Below are 14,122 nucleotides of genomic sequence, written 5' to 3' on the forward strand. Positions count from 1 at the left end.
TGCGTAGTTGTTCTATTTTGAGACATCGCGAACATTCCTACCTACGTAATCCTGGCGCTACGGAAGGGCCTTAACTCGATAAGTCCCCTCGGTACCTGAAGTGAGCTCATAATCGTGAACGAAGCGCGCAACCGCTTATTACAAGCGAGGGCATTGTAAATTTGCAGAGAAGCGGAGGGAGAAGCTTAGCGGTGAGAGCGACGGATGATGGTGAGAGTGAGAAAGAAAGATGTAAAGATCAGGCGAGGAAGGACAACAGGTACGTCAAGAAAGAAAGAAAGAAAGAGAGAAAGAAAGAAAATGACAGAGAGGGAGAGGGAGAGAGTGAGAGAGAGAGAAGAAAGAAAGGGGCTGAGGAGTCAGGGGAAGGTATAAGACGAGGGAGGCAAAGAGGAGTCGAAAGGACAAAGCGGCGCAAAACGTGCCCTTCAGGCATCTGAGGTCTTTCTTCAGCGTTGAAAATTTATCGTTCTGCAAGCGCCGGTGAGCAGAAAAATAGCGGGGGAGGAGAATAAGGACGGGTGGGAGGAAAAGCAGGAATTTAAGAAGCGGTTGGCGCGAAAATAAAATACGTCTTGCTATATTTATACGTTTCCATCAATGTAAAAACTCTAATTACGGTTCATCTTCTTCTAGGTCTAAAAAATGAAGAGCAGTTGGATCCAGATTAGAAAATGATGAAGAGCAGTTGGCTCCGGATTAAAGTTAATCTACATTGATTGATGGAGACGGGCATTATCCGGACAAATCCAGATTTTACCGAAAACCGGTGTTTAAGGTAATAAGGACACATTTTCTTCTTTTTTTTTAACCGCAGGCATAATTAACGGTACATATGCGTGTGGAAAGCGCTAATTAATCTCGACGCAAAGGTGCAAGCCGTTATTAAGGAGGTACGACGCTCGCTGTACAATCTCGCCGGTAATTACGCGGTTGAGATTCGCGTTTCGCGCGTGTGTCATAAGTGCGTGGCGAGTTGATGTCAGGGCGATACTTCGAAAGCGGTGAAACGAGTTAAATGTTCTAGGCGGGCCTCTCTTGGGAAATAATTTAATTATGCAAGGATAATGAAAGCAGAATAATGATAATTCGATGTTTAGTACGACGCATATTTCAGTCAAAGATGTTTCTTTGGGAATTGCCTCCATCGAGGGTATCGAGACTGAATTTTATGATAGAGACGTGACAATTTGTCTTGTATAAGATGGTCTTTAATGTTTAAGGCTGTGTTAATTTGTGATAATAATAAAATTGAATTGCTGGAGAACGATTATATACTTATACGTTTGAAATACTTGATGACTCTTCTTTTTCTCACGATCCTTCTCTTGTAGTAATATTTAATGAACTTTCATCTAACCCCCTTCATTATTTTTCTAAGCTGTCCAAAACATCCCTGCTTTATAAATCTAAATATGTGAATCCCAGAAAAAAAACGGACGATATTTATACACATTACTATATTTAGCGTAAATCGATTTATAATTAACAAAATGTTTGTATTTATTCTTATATACACTCAAATTTATATGATTTTGTTGATGAAGCTAAAAATTTAGCTAGATGCAAATTTGAAAGTAATTTTGTTTGAACTATCAAAATAATTGCTTGCTGGAAGGTTAAAACTTTTTGCATTGTCATCAACATTTAAATGTTCTACATAATTATTTTGATGATCCATCAAAATTATTTTAAAATGTATATCTAGTTAAATATTTAGATAATTCAAAATTGTTTTTTCTATATATATATAAAAGATATATACAATATTATATTATCAACTTCCACTTAATTATAAATCATCAAAGAGTACGTTGAAAATTAAGATATAATGTTGTAATGTTAGAAATACGTAAATAATAATGGGACTAATGAGTTAATTCTTTCACATTCTTTGCGTTGTAAAAATTGCTACAAACGGTATTGTTTCTCATTGTTTTTCATTCTCGCCAATACAGCTGTCTCTCGGCATCAATTAACTCGTATTCGCTGTACTCGCACAAACCCTGAAATTTCATGCATTTTTTGAGCAGTTACTAAACAGTTATATCAACTTCCGTCTAGTAACTGAGAAGGAAAACTACTTAGAATTCCAATCAGAATGTAACACTTTGCTTGCAGTTACTACATACAAAAGTTGCGTAAAATCTGAATCCATTTACTGAATAGAAACATAACAAATAATAAATATTAAATTGATTAATAAGCAATCCACCTGTTCATGAAATGGACAGAATAAAACTCTCAAGTTCTTGTCCATTTCCTATTCAGTATTGGCACAACTCATAAGAATACAATAATATTAGATAGTAACTGAATAGGTGTCTAGGAAATCTGCATACATTTCTACCAAGGAAAGCGTGTCTCGAAAAGCCTTATTTTAAAAAGACGTAGCTTCTTTGTTTTTCATTTCAGTAGAGTACACCTTTCCACTGAATGACGGTCGAGTTCGACGAATCCTCGGGAAATGATTACAGGGAAAGAGGCACCGGCCACCGAAAAGAGATTCACTCGCATCGATCCCTGCTGTTTCTCTCACCGCGTGTCGCACCATGGCTTCTTCTTATCCCTTGTAATAATAATTACACGACGCACGTGTGCACGCGAGCGCGATGGAGAGAGCGACTTCAGTGGCTCGGCGGCGGCGGAGACGCATGTGGAGTTCACGACGCGTGTGGAGTGATGTATGCCTCGTGTGCGGCGGGATACGTAAGACGGGTAGCTTATACGTCTTACATGCCCGGAGGCTCTCAAAGCCGAGTCCCTCGCTCCGTACGCGCGTATATATATATATATGTACGCGAGTGTGCGTATACGAGGCATCCACGCGCGCGCGTGTGTGTGTGTGTGTGCCACAGCGACATGAATGTACATATCCTCGGCTGTGTCCAAAACTCCAAAGCCGAGCGAGTCACCACGTTCGATATCGCTACACGCCACCCCGCTACGACCTTTTTTTCCCTTTTCGTAACACCCGGATCGCTCCCAGGAGAAGGTGCGTTAATTACGCCGCGGGACGCGTGTACATGCGTGTCGCGATGGTGTAAAGTCACAGGGAGACATTAACGAGTCCGCCACAGGTAGTTTAAGCGGATTCGCTCCTCCACGCGATGGGACATGCGCTCTACGACCTATAAATGACACTGTCATAATTCGTACGTAGGTTTCTTATACTAACGCATCGTTTGCGACAGAGCTGGATAATATTTGAAATACAAAATATGATAATCTAAATTGAGCTTTCTAGATAAGAAACAATTCGTTCTTATATTATTAAACCGATCGATTTATAATGTAAGAATAGATATATACTATTGTTAAGATTAAATGCACAACTGCTGCGCTATTATTGCTCTCAATCGCCCGGATATTTCTAATTAATGTTTGTTTATGTATTTGAAATAGTTTCATTTTAAATACGTATTTTTAAAATGGAAATGGCATTTTGTATTTTCCATATTAAATGGTTTTTGGAAAAGCATTTGCATTTTATATTTGAAATGGATCGTATCTATACATTTAACGATTTGTAACATAAGTAATAATAATAGTAAAAAATTGTAATTTGGTATTGTTAGAAAAAGAATATATAGAAAATGAGAAAGAATATATTTTAAAAGAATACTTATATTTCTCTACAATCAGTTACACTACTCTAAAATTATAGGCATTTCAAAATTGTGATCAAAGTACAAAATTTTAATAAACGTTCAAACTCATTTTTTTTCAGAGCCTGTAATGTTTTTTTGAGCTATATTATACATTGCAGCAAATGAATGTTATACATAGATAAATAGATATAAATTATAATTGATTGTTTATTTACATTCTACTGTACGCTTTTAATAATTGGTACTAATTCCTATAAGGACTAAGTGTATTAGTTTAAGAAAATGTGAAACATTCGCTTTAATATACAGGTATAGTTATAGTCAACGGTTAGGATTATCATTATTGTATACGTGGAGAGAATACTGTTGATTTGCGGTTTCAAAATTATTAAAATCCTGGGGAATGAAAACCGATTTCATCGAAGGTGTAAAGGGGCAATGTATGTCAAGACTTGAAAATATTCCACCTATCCTTTTTGCAGGTGTGTTATACGTGTGCGTGAAAACTTGAATCTGTGGTGAATAAATTATCATAATAACTGACCATACCGAGTTAAGGCTAGTCATTGAACGTCGTCATGGTGCATTAAATTTATACAGTCATTAACGCCATCATTACTCCGACATGATCAAATCGACTTTAGATACAACGAAAGTTACTATATATTTAGACTAGCAAATCAAAAAAGGGGACATTTTCAAATATCTAAGAAGAACAAAATGACTTCAAAATGATTATTAAAAGTTACTCTCTAATCATTCACGATTTATTTTAATATATTTATTTTGACATTATCATGCACTCTAAAAAATAATATAATTATATAGTTTAATATGCGGTGTTTACATAATTCTCACTACGATTGAAGTTAATATAAACATCAACATGGTGTAGATTTTAAAATCCATGGTGTTAAATCTTTTATTTTTTAAGTATGATCTGTTGTTCTGCTTGGGTACAGTAAAGTCGACTGTAGAAACAGAATACGTCGCGCGTCGTCTTGTTCTTAATTATGGTGATTAATTCGAATGCAGATGCGGCTAAACATAAATGTCGAGATATTATTAAAAAGTCAGGTTGCCTCGAACGAGGCAGAGAAAATGATTTCGCGAGGTCAACGATAATCTCGATACTCGTTACGAATTTCCCAGCGGTTTCATACGGCAAAGGAACACGAGAAAGAGAAAACGGAGGAGTCGCGAGGAGTACGCGCATAAAGTAAGCGTAGCGTGCGGGGCGCAAGAACTCGTACGTCTTCGACGAAGCGCAGAAATCAGGGTCGTTAACACTGGTCCGCGCGCGGCGGGTGCGCCACGCCGCGCCGCGCCGCGCCGCGCCGACGCGGATCAGCCGGGGGTTGGCACCTTCTTTTTTGGATTATATGTATACATGCATATACGTGCCCCCGTGTACGCGAATGGACGCGATATATACATTGATTGCAATTTTTGCAGTCCGTTCGTGGAGTAATAATGCTAATTTGGTAAGTAGAAATGGGCATCAGCGGGCGGTCGGGCGGACCGTGGAACACACGGTAGCACGGGCAGCGCTAATGCCTCGTTTTTGTCCTCCTTCTTCCTCGCTTTTGCCCTTCTCTACCTCCTCCTCCTCCTCCTCCTCCTATTTCTCTCTTCCATACGCGTTCTCCACCTTCTCCATCTGCCCTCCCGGGTCCGCCACCACCGCCATCACCACCAACCGCCTTCTCCTCATCCTGGAAGGCTCCTTCCACCTTCTTCTCTTTGCTGTTGCACCATCGCGCTTCTCTCGTTCTCTCTTCCTCTTACCTTCACTCGGTTGGACAAGGGCCGCCAGCTACGGCGGCAGGCGACATAATGACGGCCAGACCTCAAACCTCAAACTCCTAACTGAATCATGAGTCCTCTCCGCTCGTCCGCGCCCGGGACGGCTAACTTCTACAGGCGCGGCTTCTCGATTTACCGTGTTGCGGCTCCCTCCTGGGTTAAGAAAGGAGGGGGTGCGCTACGTGCCGAGGTCGTTTTGTCTTTTTCGTTTCGGCGACTCTCTCAGGGCCGACTTTTGTGTCGTATTGAATCGCAAACGACCGGACGCGAACGGGGGGTGCTGCCGTGAGGAACAAGGACGCGTGCGGATTGCATTTTTTTACAACTCACGCGCCGTGATTGCGAAATATAGTCGCACCGAGTTGCTTTTAACTTTGCAAATTGCCGTTCAAGATGTTAGATGGAACGGTAATGTAAGATGCTTTGAAAAATACGATCGTATTAATCTGAAGAATCCAGCTATGTGATTATTTTAATTTTTGTTTTTTTAGTTATTTAAAAGTGATGAGTTTAATATTCCATATTGTTATTAAAGGAAGACTGGTATATAAAATAAAAATAATTTTATTAGGTGTTGGAATTAATTCGTAGCGTTTTTAATGAAAGAATGTTATTTATTTCACATGAGCATTAAAAAATACATTAATGAAAGTACTTCCCATCACTTGTAAAACGCTACGAATTAATTCCAACACCTAATATATTAATAAAAATACTAAAGTAAAGTAATCTTATACTAATGTTCAGAAACCTAAAATGTTCGTATAGCATCAGATTTTTATTCTAACGTTAAATGTTACTTGAATGTCTTGAATAAATCAAATCTTTCAATATTTGTCTGTATACTGTTGCTAATCTTAAATCTGTTATTATTTGCGGTTACGTTAGAATAGCTCAGCGTACAATGTGTTTCTCGGATGAGGCAAGAGGCGCGGCACTGAAAACTTTTAGGAAACCTTTATAATAAAAAGGGTTCAATAAAAAGCATCCCTATGGGACGCATGTGCTACAATGATCTTTCTTTCAAACTACAAGTCCAGTCGATCCCTCGTTTGATTCCTGCGACAGGTAATCAATAACCGAGAGAATGGCGTGCAGGAAATTCACGGTTTGAGTGGAAGCGTCTGGTATAATATTGAATCGACATCAAATCTGATTTGTTTATCGTTTCCGGAACGATTTATAGATATTGTTATCTGCTGACACCGCGCGTTATCTGTTATTCCACTTTTCGAGACGCTTTAAGGACATAATGTAATCTTTAATTACATTGTTATTCACATATATTAGATTGTTATGCTCATTTTCTCACCTAATTAACAATTCTAAAGAATAACAGATAAACGTGACACTTAAAAATATCGGAACAACAGTAGATACGTTTAATTTAGTTAATTCCAATTTATTGAATGGAATGGTTAACATTTTTGCTGCTGTATTGAAATTTATATATTAAAATGAAATTATATATTCCGTGAATGTCTCAAGTTCGATTGGTGGCAAAAGACTTCGAAACGAGTAGTTTTTTTCATTACATGCTTGTCACGTACGGTCCTCTTTCCCGCGAAAGTATAGAGGCCGATGAGGTAGCAGAAGAAAGCCGCCTCTTACCCGGTAACTGTTACTTCTTAGAGGTTTTAAAAGGGGTTGAAAGGACATTACACCGATGAGCGGGGGAAGATCGAGGTTGACATTTTACCGAAGTCACTAGTACGAAGTAGTTGTTGCTGCGATGAAAGGGTTTTTACGCTTTTAATGTTTCAGAGTGTACTACGAGTGAGCCATTAGGCATCTTGTAAAATAAAAGAGAATTGCATTATTACTTTGTCAACAAATTTTAAAAGTACAAAGTTGAATTAAACATTATTACGTAATACATGTAATCTTTCCGAATTAATTTTATAAATCTGCAATTACATATTTACATTTTTTGGGTATATTATCTTATACATACAATATATACAATACAAAAGTCTGTGTGCATGTGAAAAAAAGCTTAAAACATACAAAACAACTGGTATTCACAATTGGAAATTGGAAATAATGCAATAAATAATAACTAGGTTACACAATAAAAATATTAAATGTGTTTAAGCCTTCATCTTTAAAGTCAATATATAAAAAAACATGCTGCTTTAATATCGATTAATTCTGATTACAGAGAGAATCTAATTATGATTAAAAAGGGAATCTCATGAGTAAATAGCGGTGACAATTGAGCACGCTTAAGCGCTTGTTGTTATATTTGATGTTTTTTTCTCATTCACGGTCGCTTTGCGGAATCTGAACTCGTGCAAGAAAGTGCGCAATAATTTATGTAGCGCTCTTGACGCGTTCAATCGATGGATCGACTTTTTCTCGCCAATCTGTCGTCAGCTGGTCGGCATTTCGCGCCCCTTATGTGAGTCTGAAGAAGACGAGCAAGTCCCTTGCGCGGACCATGACGAGGCACATATCTTACTAGATATAGCGTATATGAGAAAAGACGGATCTGGAAATACTCGTGCCAGTCGCTGGTACCGCGAACTGATTTGTTTAAGGCTACTGAGTTGTCACCATAGCCATATTGAATCGTGATGTGAATCAAGCGAGAAATGACGCGTTAATTTTTGTTATCATTTTGTGCCATTTGTAAATAAGGACAATTTGAAATATATTTTGAATAAATACGATACTTGTGGTAAATTTATGATATTTGCTGATGTATACATGAATTTTTGAAATACTTAAAACAAGTAATTATTATTTGTCTGAAGTATGTATTTTTCTATGTGTATATGAGCAATACAATAAAATATCTTATTAGCCGAAAACTTTTGACAGCCATTATATATGTATATGTATACATATTATATGTTATATATAATATAACAGACAGGAAATGATCAATTCTCTAGTTTTGATTTTTTCTGTCGAAACTTGTATTTATCGATACATGTATTTATCAGTTTCTCTAACAATAAATATTTTAAATCTTTTTTTTGCTCTCGCTATTTAAAATTAAATTCTTAAACATATAATTCCAAAAGTAAGAGCGGAGTTTAAATCTTTCGTTGACATACAGGGGAAACACTTTCTCACTAGTTGCAACGCGAAAGCTGAAAGAGCGAGCTGTAACAACGTGAAAGTGCAAATAAAAGCAATAAAATAAATTCAGGGATCATAACGACCGAGCCCGCGTGAACTAGCTAGAGAACAGTGTAAGAGAAGCGCGAAGAAAACTGAAGCGGAGAGCTTCGGTCACGCGGGGAAGATGGGTGAAGAGGAGGAAGAGAATGAGGAGGGAAAAATATAATGGTAGCTGGTAAGGTGGGGTGGTATACCATCGATGGATATCGAGTAGGCGAGTTGGTACGTGAGATAATAAGGCGTGCTCGGGCATGCCGATGGAAACCGCACGCGGCATTATTCAAATTGAATCCGGTAAGAATTATTATTGGCGGGCAACTCGGCCCGAGCCAGCTCATTCCGCGGGATCGCATTTGCGAATACGAGGAGGAAAAGAGGACTAGAGGAGTCGGGAGAAAGAGAGAGATTGAAGAGACCGAGGAGGAGAGAATCAAGGGTGGCAGAAGAGAGAGAGAGAAGGAGGAAAGATGGGGACGATGATGGCGGGAGAGGCGGGTGGGAGAAGAAACGTCCAGGAGAATGAGGAGGTGAGGTGATGATGGAGGTGGCTCTCGGGTGGAGGGAACGACCTCGTCATCACGACCTCGACGAATGATCCGCTGTAGTATCGCCCGATGACCCTGGTGTCATTACGCTTCACTCTCTGGACATCATTACGCTAATGTCCATCTCCTTTTCTTCTTCCCTATCTTTCTACTTCTTCGCGTCGCGTCGCCTCGATTCGTCGTTCAGCACTTCTTCTTCTTCTTTTTCTTCTTCTTCTTCTTTCGTTACTTCTTCTTCTCTTTCTTCTGATCACCACACCTTCGTTTCGACGTGATACGGTTCTCTGACGCACTTGAAGTACGCGCTTCCAGTCTTCGGGGAAGCTGAGGAGGTCATTCTGATTGGTACTTAACCTTCGGGATGCGATCTCCTTTTTTTATGATGGTTGCTTGATTGCGAGTTTTTACTGTTATCTGCATTCTGCACGGTATATTTTCTTTCGGGGAATCTTCTTTGTGATTGAAAGCGTTAAAGCCATGCGTATCTATAATGACGTGAATGTATTGTATTAGGAAATTTTAGTGCAAGCTGTAAATGTCAGTTAATTTGTGTGTTATACAATACTATAATAAAAATTATATTATTCGGAATTATATCATGGCTCTTATATTAATATGCGATTATGTAATAATTCAAAATCATAATTCTAATTATACACTTTCTAAACGCTCTCTCTCTCTCTCTCTCTTTCTCTCCAGTATTAGAAATTATGTTACAGGGTTTGTCGATTTTGGAGGGTTAAACAAAATTTTTTTACAATTTTATAATGCTCTTCACTTGATTATTGGATGCGTCGCTGTGCAGTTGAAGAGCGTAATGACAATGAATTAATGAACTCACGGTAATCGAGTTGATTAGCGGCACGCGATTTTTTCTTGCCAAAGTACATAGTAAAGAAAATGTAGGGAAGGCGCGATGAAATTTTTAGCGATCTCGTTGCACGAAGGGTTCGACATGCGTGTATCGTACATACACATACGTATACACACAAATGTGCATTTGCTCGTTCCGCTTTGTGGACAGAGTCCGCGGGGGTTGTCTGAGAAACGGCAGGTGTCCTTCCCTGGCTCGAAGGCAGGTGGACCTCTCTGCCGGAAACAGTAGAAGAAGCACGTGGACGGGAGCGTCCTTTTGATGTAGCACGAACGACAACGCACGACCGTCTTCGATATTAATGAATATTACATGACTATTGTTCGTACTAATTAAGAATAATAAGAAGTTACTGCGAATGGACACTTACTATTTACGCTGGAACGCAAAGAGCCATTACCTTGTCAATTCTCATAAAGAATTATGGAAGATAATCTTTCGTCGAATTGGAAGGATACTCATATTTCTCGTTATTTGTAACAAGTAATTTGTAGGATAAGGATATAAATCGAGACATTTTAATTCTAGGAGAGTTAAAAAAAAGTTAAAGTACTTGTTAGAATATAAGGTGTTATTAAATATTTAAAAGTTTGAAATGATTTATATAACTATAAATATAACAATATATATTATGATTATTTTTAATTATCTATTATTAAATTCTCTTATATTTATTGGCTGTATATAAGATGATATATACAATAAATATACATATCTTTATAATACAGTAAATTTATAACAGTTTTGTGAACTTATAATAATCAACTTATAGTAATCAATATGTAATGCGGTAAATTATTTTAGATTCAAATTACATATACATATTTTTACTAAATATATTTAAAAGAAATATAGTGATAGCAACTATAAATATAACATGTGTACAAGTTTTATGTAGACTCGATGTACACATAGTTGAATAAATTACAAAATAATATTGCCTAATAATATTATAAAATAATTTATTCAACTGTACATTCATTTTACATTTTATAAAGTATAGTTTTCACTTTTATAATCGCCTTTACTATGTCTTTACTATGTCTTGTCTACTATAAAACGATGCAGGCTTATTAATATATTAAATCAGCGTTACTTGATCTGGGAATATTATTACGTAAATTTTATGTACGCGAAAGCCTCGTGAATTGCTACGAAGCAGCGAAAGGACGTTGATTTTCAAAACGAGGCGAGGGCACATTAACAAGACAAGACGCACGGCCGCTGTTAGAATCCGTGCGTACGAAGAAGGGCCTCATCGTCGTGCACCATCCTCGACCTCCTCCTTATTTTCTTTTTCGTTTTTCGTTCCTTTTTCGCTCTCGCGAGGATTTCGCTTCGCAGGCATTCCGTCCGCGGTCCATTCGGGACCGCAGACCACACCGAGCAGCACCGGACTCGCGCGCACTGGTAATAACCCTTCGCGAGGGTGAATATGGTTACTGGGACCCGGGTTAAAGCCCCGGTGAGTCCCATCGTCCGCCGCCACCGCCGCCGCCGTGTTTTTACGGTTCATAATTCAACCGAGTGTATTTCAAACGCCTGCCAATGCGGGATCGTAACGCCGATGTGCACGCTGTGTTCGAACGCGGGCCCGCCCTGGGATGGCGTGGCAGGGCCCGAGAGCGCGACGGACCCACATGGACGTGGCGGCCGCGGCGGTCGACCGACAAACCCCGGCATTACGAGGCGTCACTTCGGAGCGCGGAGAGATTTAAAGTCGTCGTACGCGACGCGAAAACTCGTCACCCACGATTGCCCGGTTATTTATGCACTCTCCATCGCCCCGGATGGATAAGGCCCGCTGCTAGAATGCTTTAAGCGCGCGCGAGCGCGACAGACAATATGTGCGGTTAGATGGCCGTAACTACGATGGTGTTTTACGGTCGTCTTAAAAATGTCTGTCGGGGTTATATTTTCGAAGGACAATGTTGCTCTCTCTCGATGGGTACGCGTCCGCTGATGGAAACGCTCGTTACTTTAGAAATCCTTTCGGGAGAATATCGTGGCAGGATCTATGTGCGTTTAACTCCTTCTTTAGCGCTTGAAATAATTAAGCCGATTGATTTGTATGTACAGAAGTTGATAAATCGATGAGCGAGCTATTGATATTTTTAATGAACAATAATAATAAAACGTTTGTTACATTGCGTAGAAATACATAAACAAATTTAAAAGAAATGACAAATTTTTCGTGATTCCTTTTTTTCTTATTAATGCGGTGAACTTGATCAATGTTTTCACTTCTTCTCAACAATGTAACGAAGAGAAATTTTAAAAGTTTAGTTGTCAAAAAATAAAATTTTTTAACCCTTTTGATAGCAGATTCATATCGTTTACTGGCGAGAATTGATTATACATCCGAATATCGTTTCAGTCAAAAATTCGAATGAAAATCGTTGTAGTAAATATATATTCTGAAATTTTGGTTTCTTATCATTGACATCCAAGGATAAATAAATTTATATATGTATAATATTTTTATCCCTCTGTTGTAGTTGTAACTGTAACTATATGTCTCTTTTTTAGTGCACTCAGAATATGTAGTTTTATGGTGTTCATTTACTAATTGATTTCCATGTTATTGATCTTATTCTAGAGCGATGGTTCTTTTTTTTAATTTAAATTTTGTAATTTGTAATAGATTTCACTGTCTACAGTAAGTTGCACCATGAAATTTACACGTTCCTTACAATTATAATGATCTTTTACGAAGTTACGTAAGAAATGTCGAATATACTGAAAAGTATTCGTGTCGTTTGTCAAGACTGATATTCTTCCAGCATTTTATTCCTCAAGACTATCGTTTTGCGACAACGTGTTTGTTCTTCACCTATAGCTTTTTTTTTTCGCTAACTCGAAAATTTTATTTCATATTTCTCGCGGACATTCAAATAGTCGTTTACGTTGCAACAGGATGCCATATTTTCTAACGTGCTCCTCTTTTTCAGCATTGCGTATCCCCTTAACGTGAATAAATTCGCACCAGTTCGCGAGGGTTGAGCAAGAAAGGTTTCCCGTGTCTGGAAGAGAATGTACTTCGAACGATAACTATTGAGATGATCGGTAAGTTCTTCCCCTCTCTTATCCACTCTTTCCTATCTCTCTTCTATCCTTTCCTTCTGCTTTCGCTACTCGTCACGAATTGCTCCATCGCGATATTGCGCTCATAAACGTATCACAACATATACATCGGAGCACAAAATTTTATGTATGTTCACATCAATCGTGAAAGTGCTCCGGCGCTTTGATAGCAATATGTTGTAAATGGTGCGCAAATTTCTCCGACTACATCAGACGCATATTCAATTAGGCCAATTTTGCTCATCTTTGCATATCTTTATTTAATCTAACGCTTTATTTGCCAGTATTGTATATTTTATTATGAATTAACAGCGAAAAGAGTTAATATTACTTTTATTTTTATTTGTACAGCCTTCTTCATTATGAATATAAAAATTTTCAATTTATTTCTTCAAAAGATGATTGGTGGTAATAAAAAATTAATAATATATTAAAATCGTTAAAAAAAGATTATTAAAGAATTATAATAAAGTTACCTTTTAACTTTTGGTTACTATAGAATAGAAGATTTACATCAAGTTTTAGAAATGCTTTATACAATATTACAGTCAAAAACAAACTGTAATTATAAACAGTAAAAAATATTTTGTATTTATATTAAAACGCTACAGTTACAGTCGTTCAGAATTACAAAGGCCCCTAAATATACGTAAAAAAAAAATTGTTGACATAATATTTGTGTCTAATATATTTCCTAATATATTTATCTTATATTAAATTAATACAAAGATTTGAATGGACCTTTTGGGACACGTAAAATGTGTCAAACAAAAAATGTGTTTAACAAAAATTTTCTCCAACTGTATGTAGTAGATTTTTATCTAATATTTTTAATATGTCAGTTACTAAATATGTTATTAATTCTATGAGAAAAAAAAATGTATACGGTACACAAAATTAAAGAGTTATAAATACAGTTTACATACACATTATCGCGAAATTTCCGGACGTGAATGCAGCAGCAACGATACGGCAATGATGATAGCGCACACGCACGCGTTGTACGCTAGTTTGCGATGCAACTATGCAAGTTGAACGTTCCTTATACCGTCGCACACAATACACGCGGTGTA

The 14,122-nt window shown here is 37.7% G+C and overlaps 1 long non-coding RNA gene across 3 annotated transcripts in view; it reads left to right on the top strand.

Moving 5' to 3' along the window:
- Positions 1-14,122, top strand: part of LOC105152877 (uncharacterized) — a 157,976-nt gene that overhangs the window by 2,667 nt on the left and 141,187 nt on the right. For 2 of the 3 annotated variants that reach the window (XR_015546525.1, XR_847008.2), the window contains exons 2-3: positions 637-778; positions 12,917-13,031. This is a non-coding gene — a long non-coding RNA (uncharacterized LOC105152877). The remainder of the gene's footprint in view (positions 1-636; positions 779-12,916; positions 13,032-14,122) is intronic. The other variant, XR_015546526.1, reaches the window with a different exon arrangement.

The sequence above is a fragment of the Acromyrmex echinatior genome, chromosome 10 (genome assembly GCF_024713525.1).
Source record: "Acromyrmex echinatior isolate Ae372 chromosome 10, ASM2471352v2, whole genome shotgun sequence".
NCBI classification, from domain to species: domain Eukaryota; kingdom Metazoa; phylum Arthropoda; class Insecta; order Hymenoptera; family Formicidae; genus Acromyrmex; species Acromyrmex echinatior.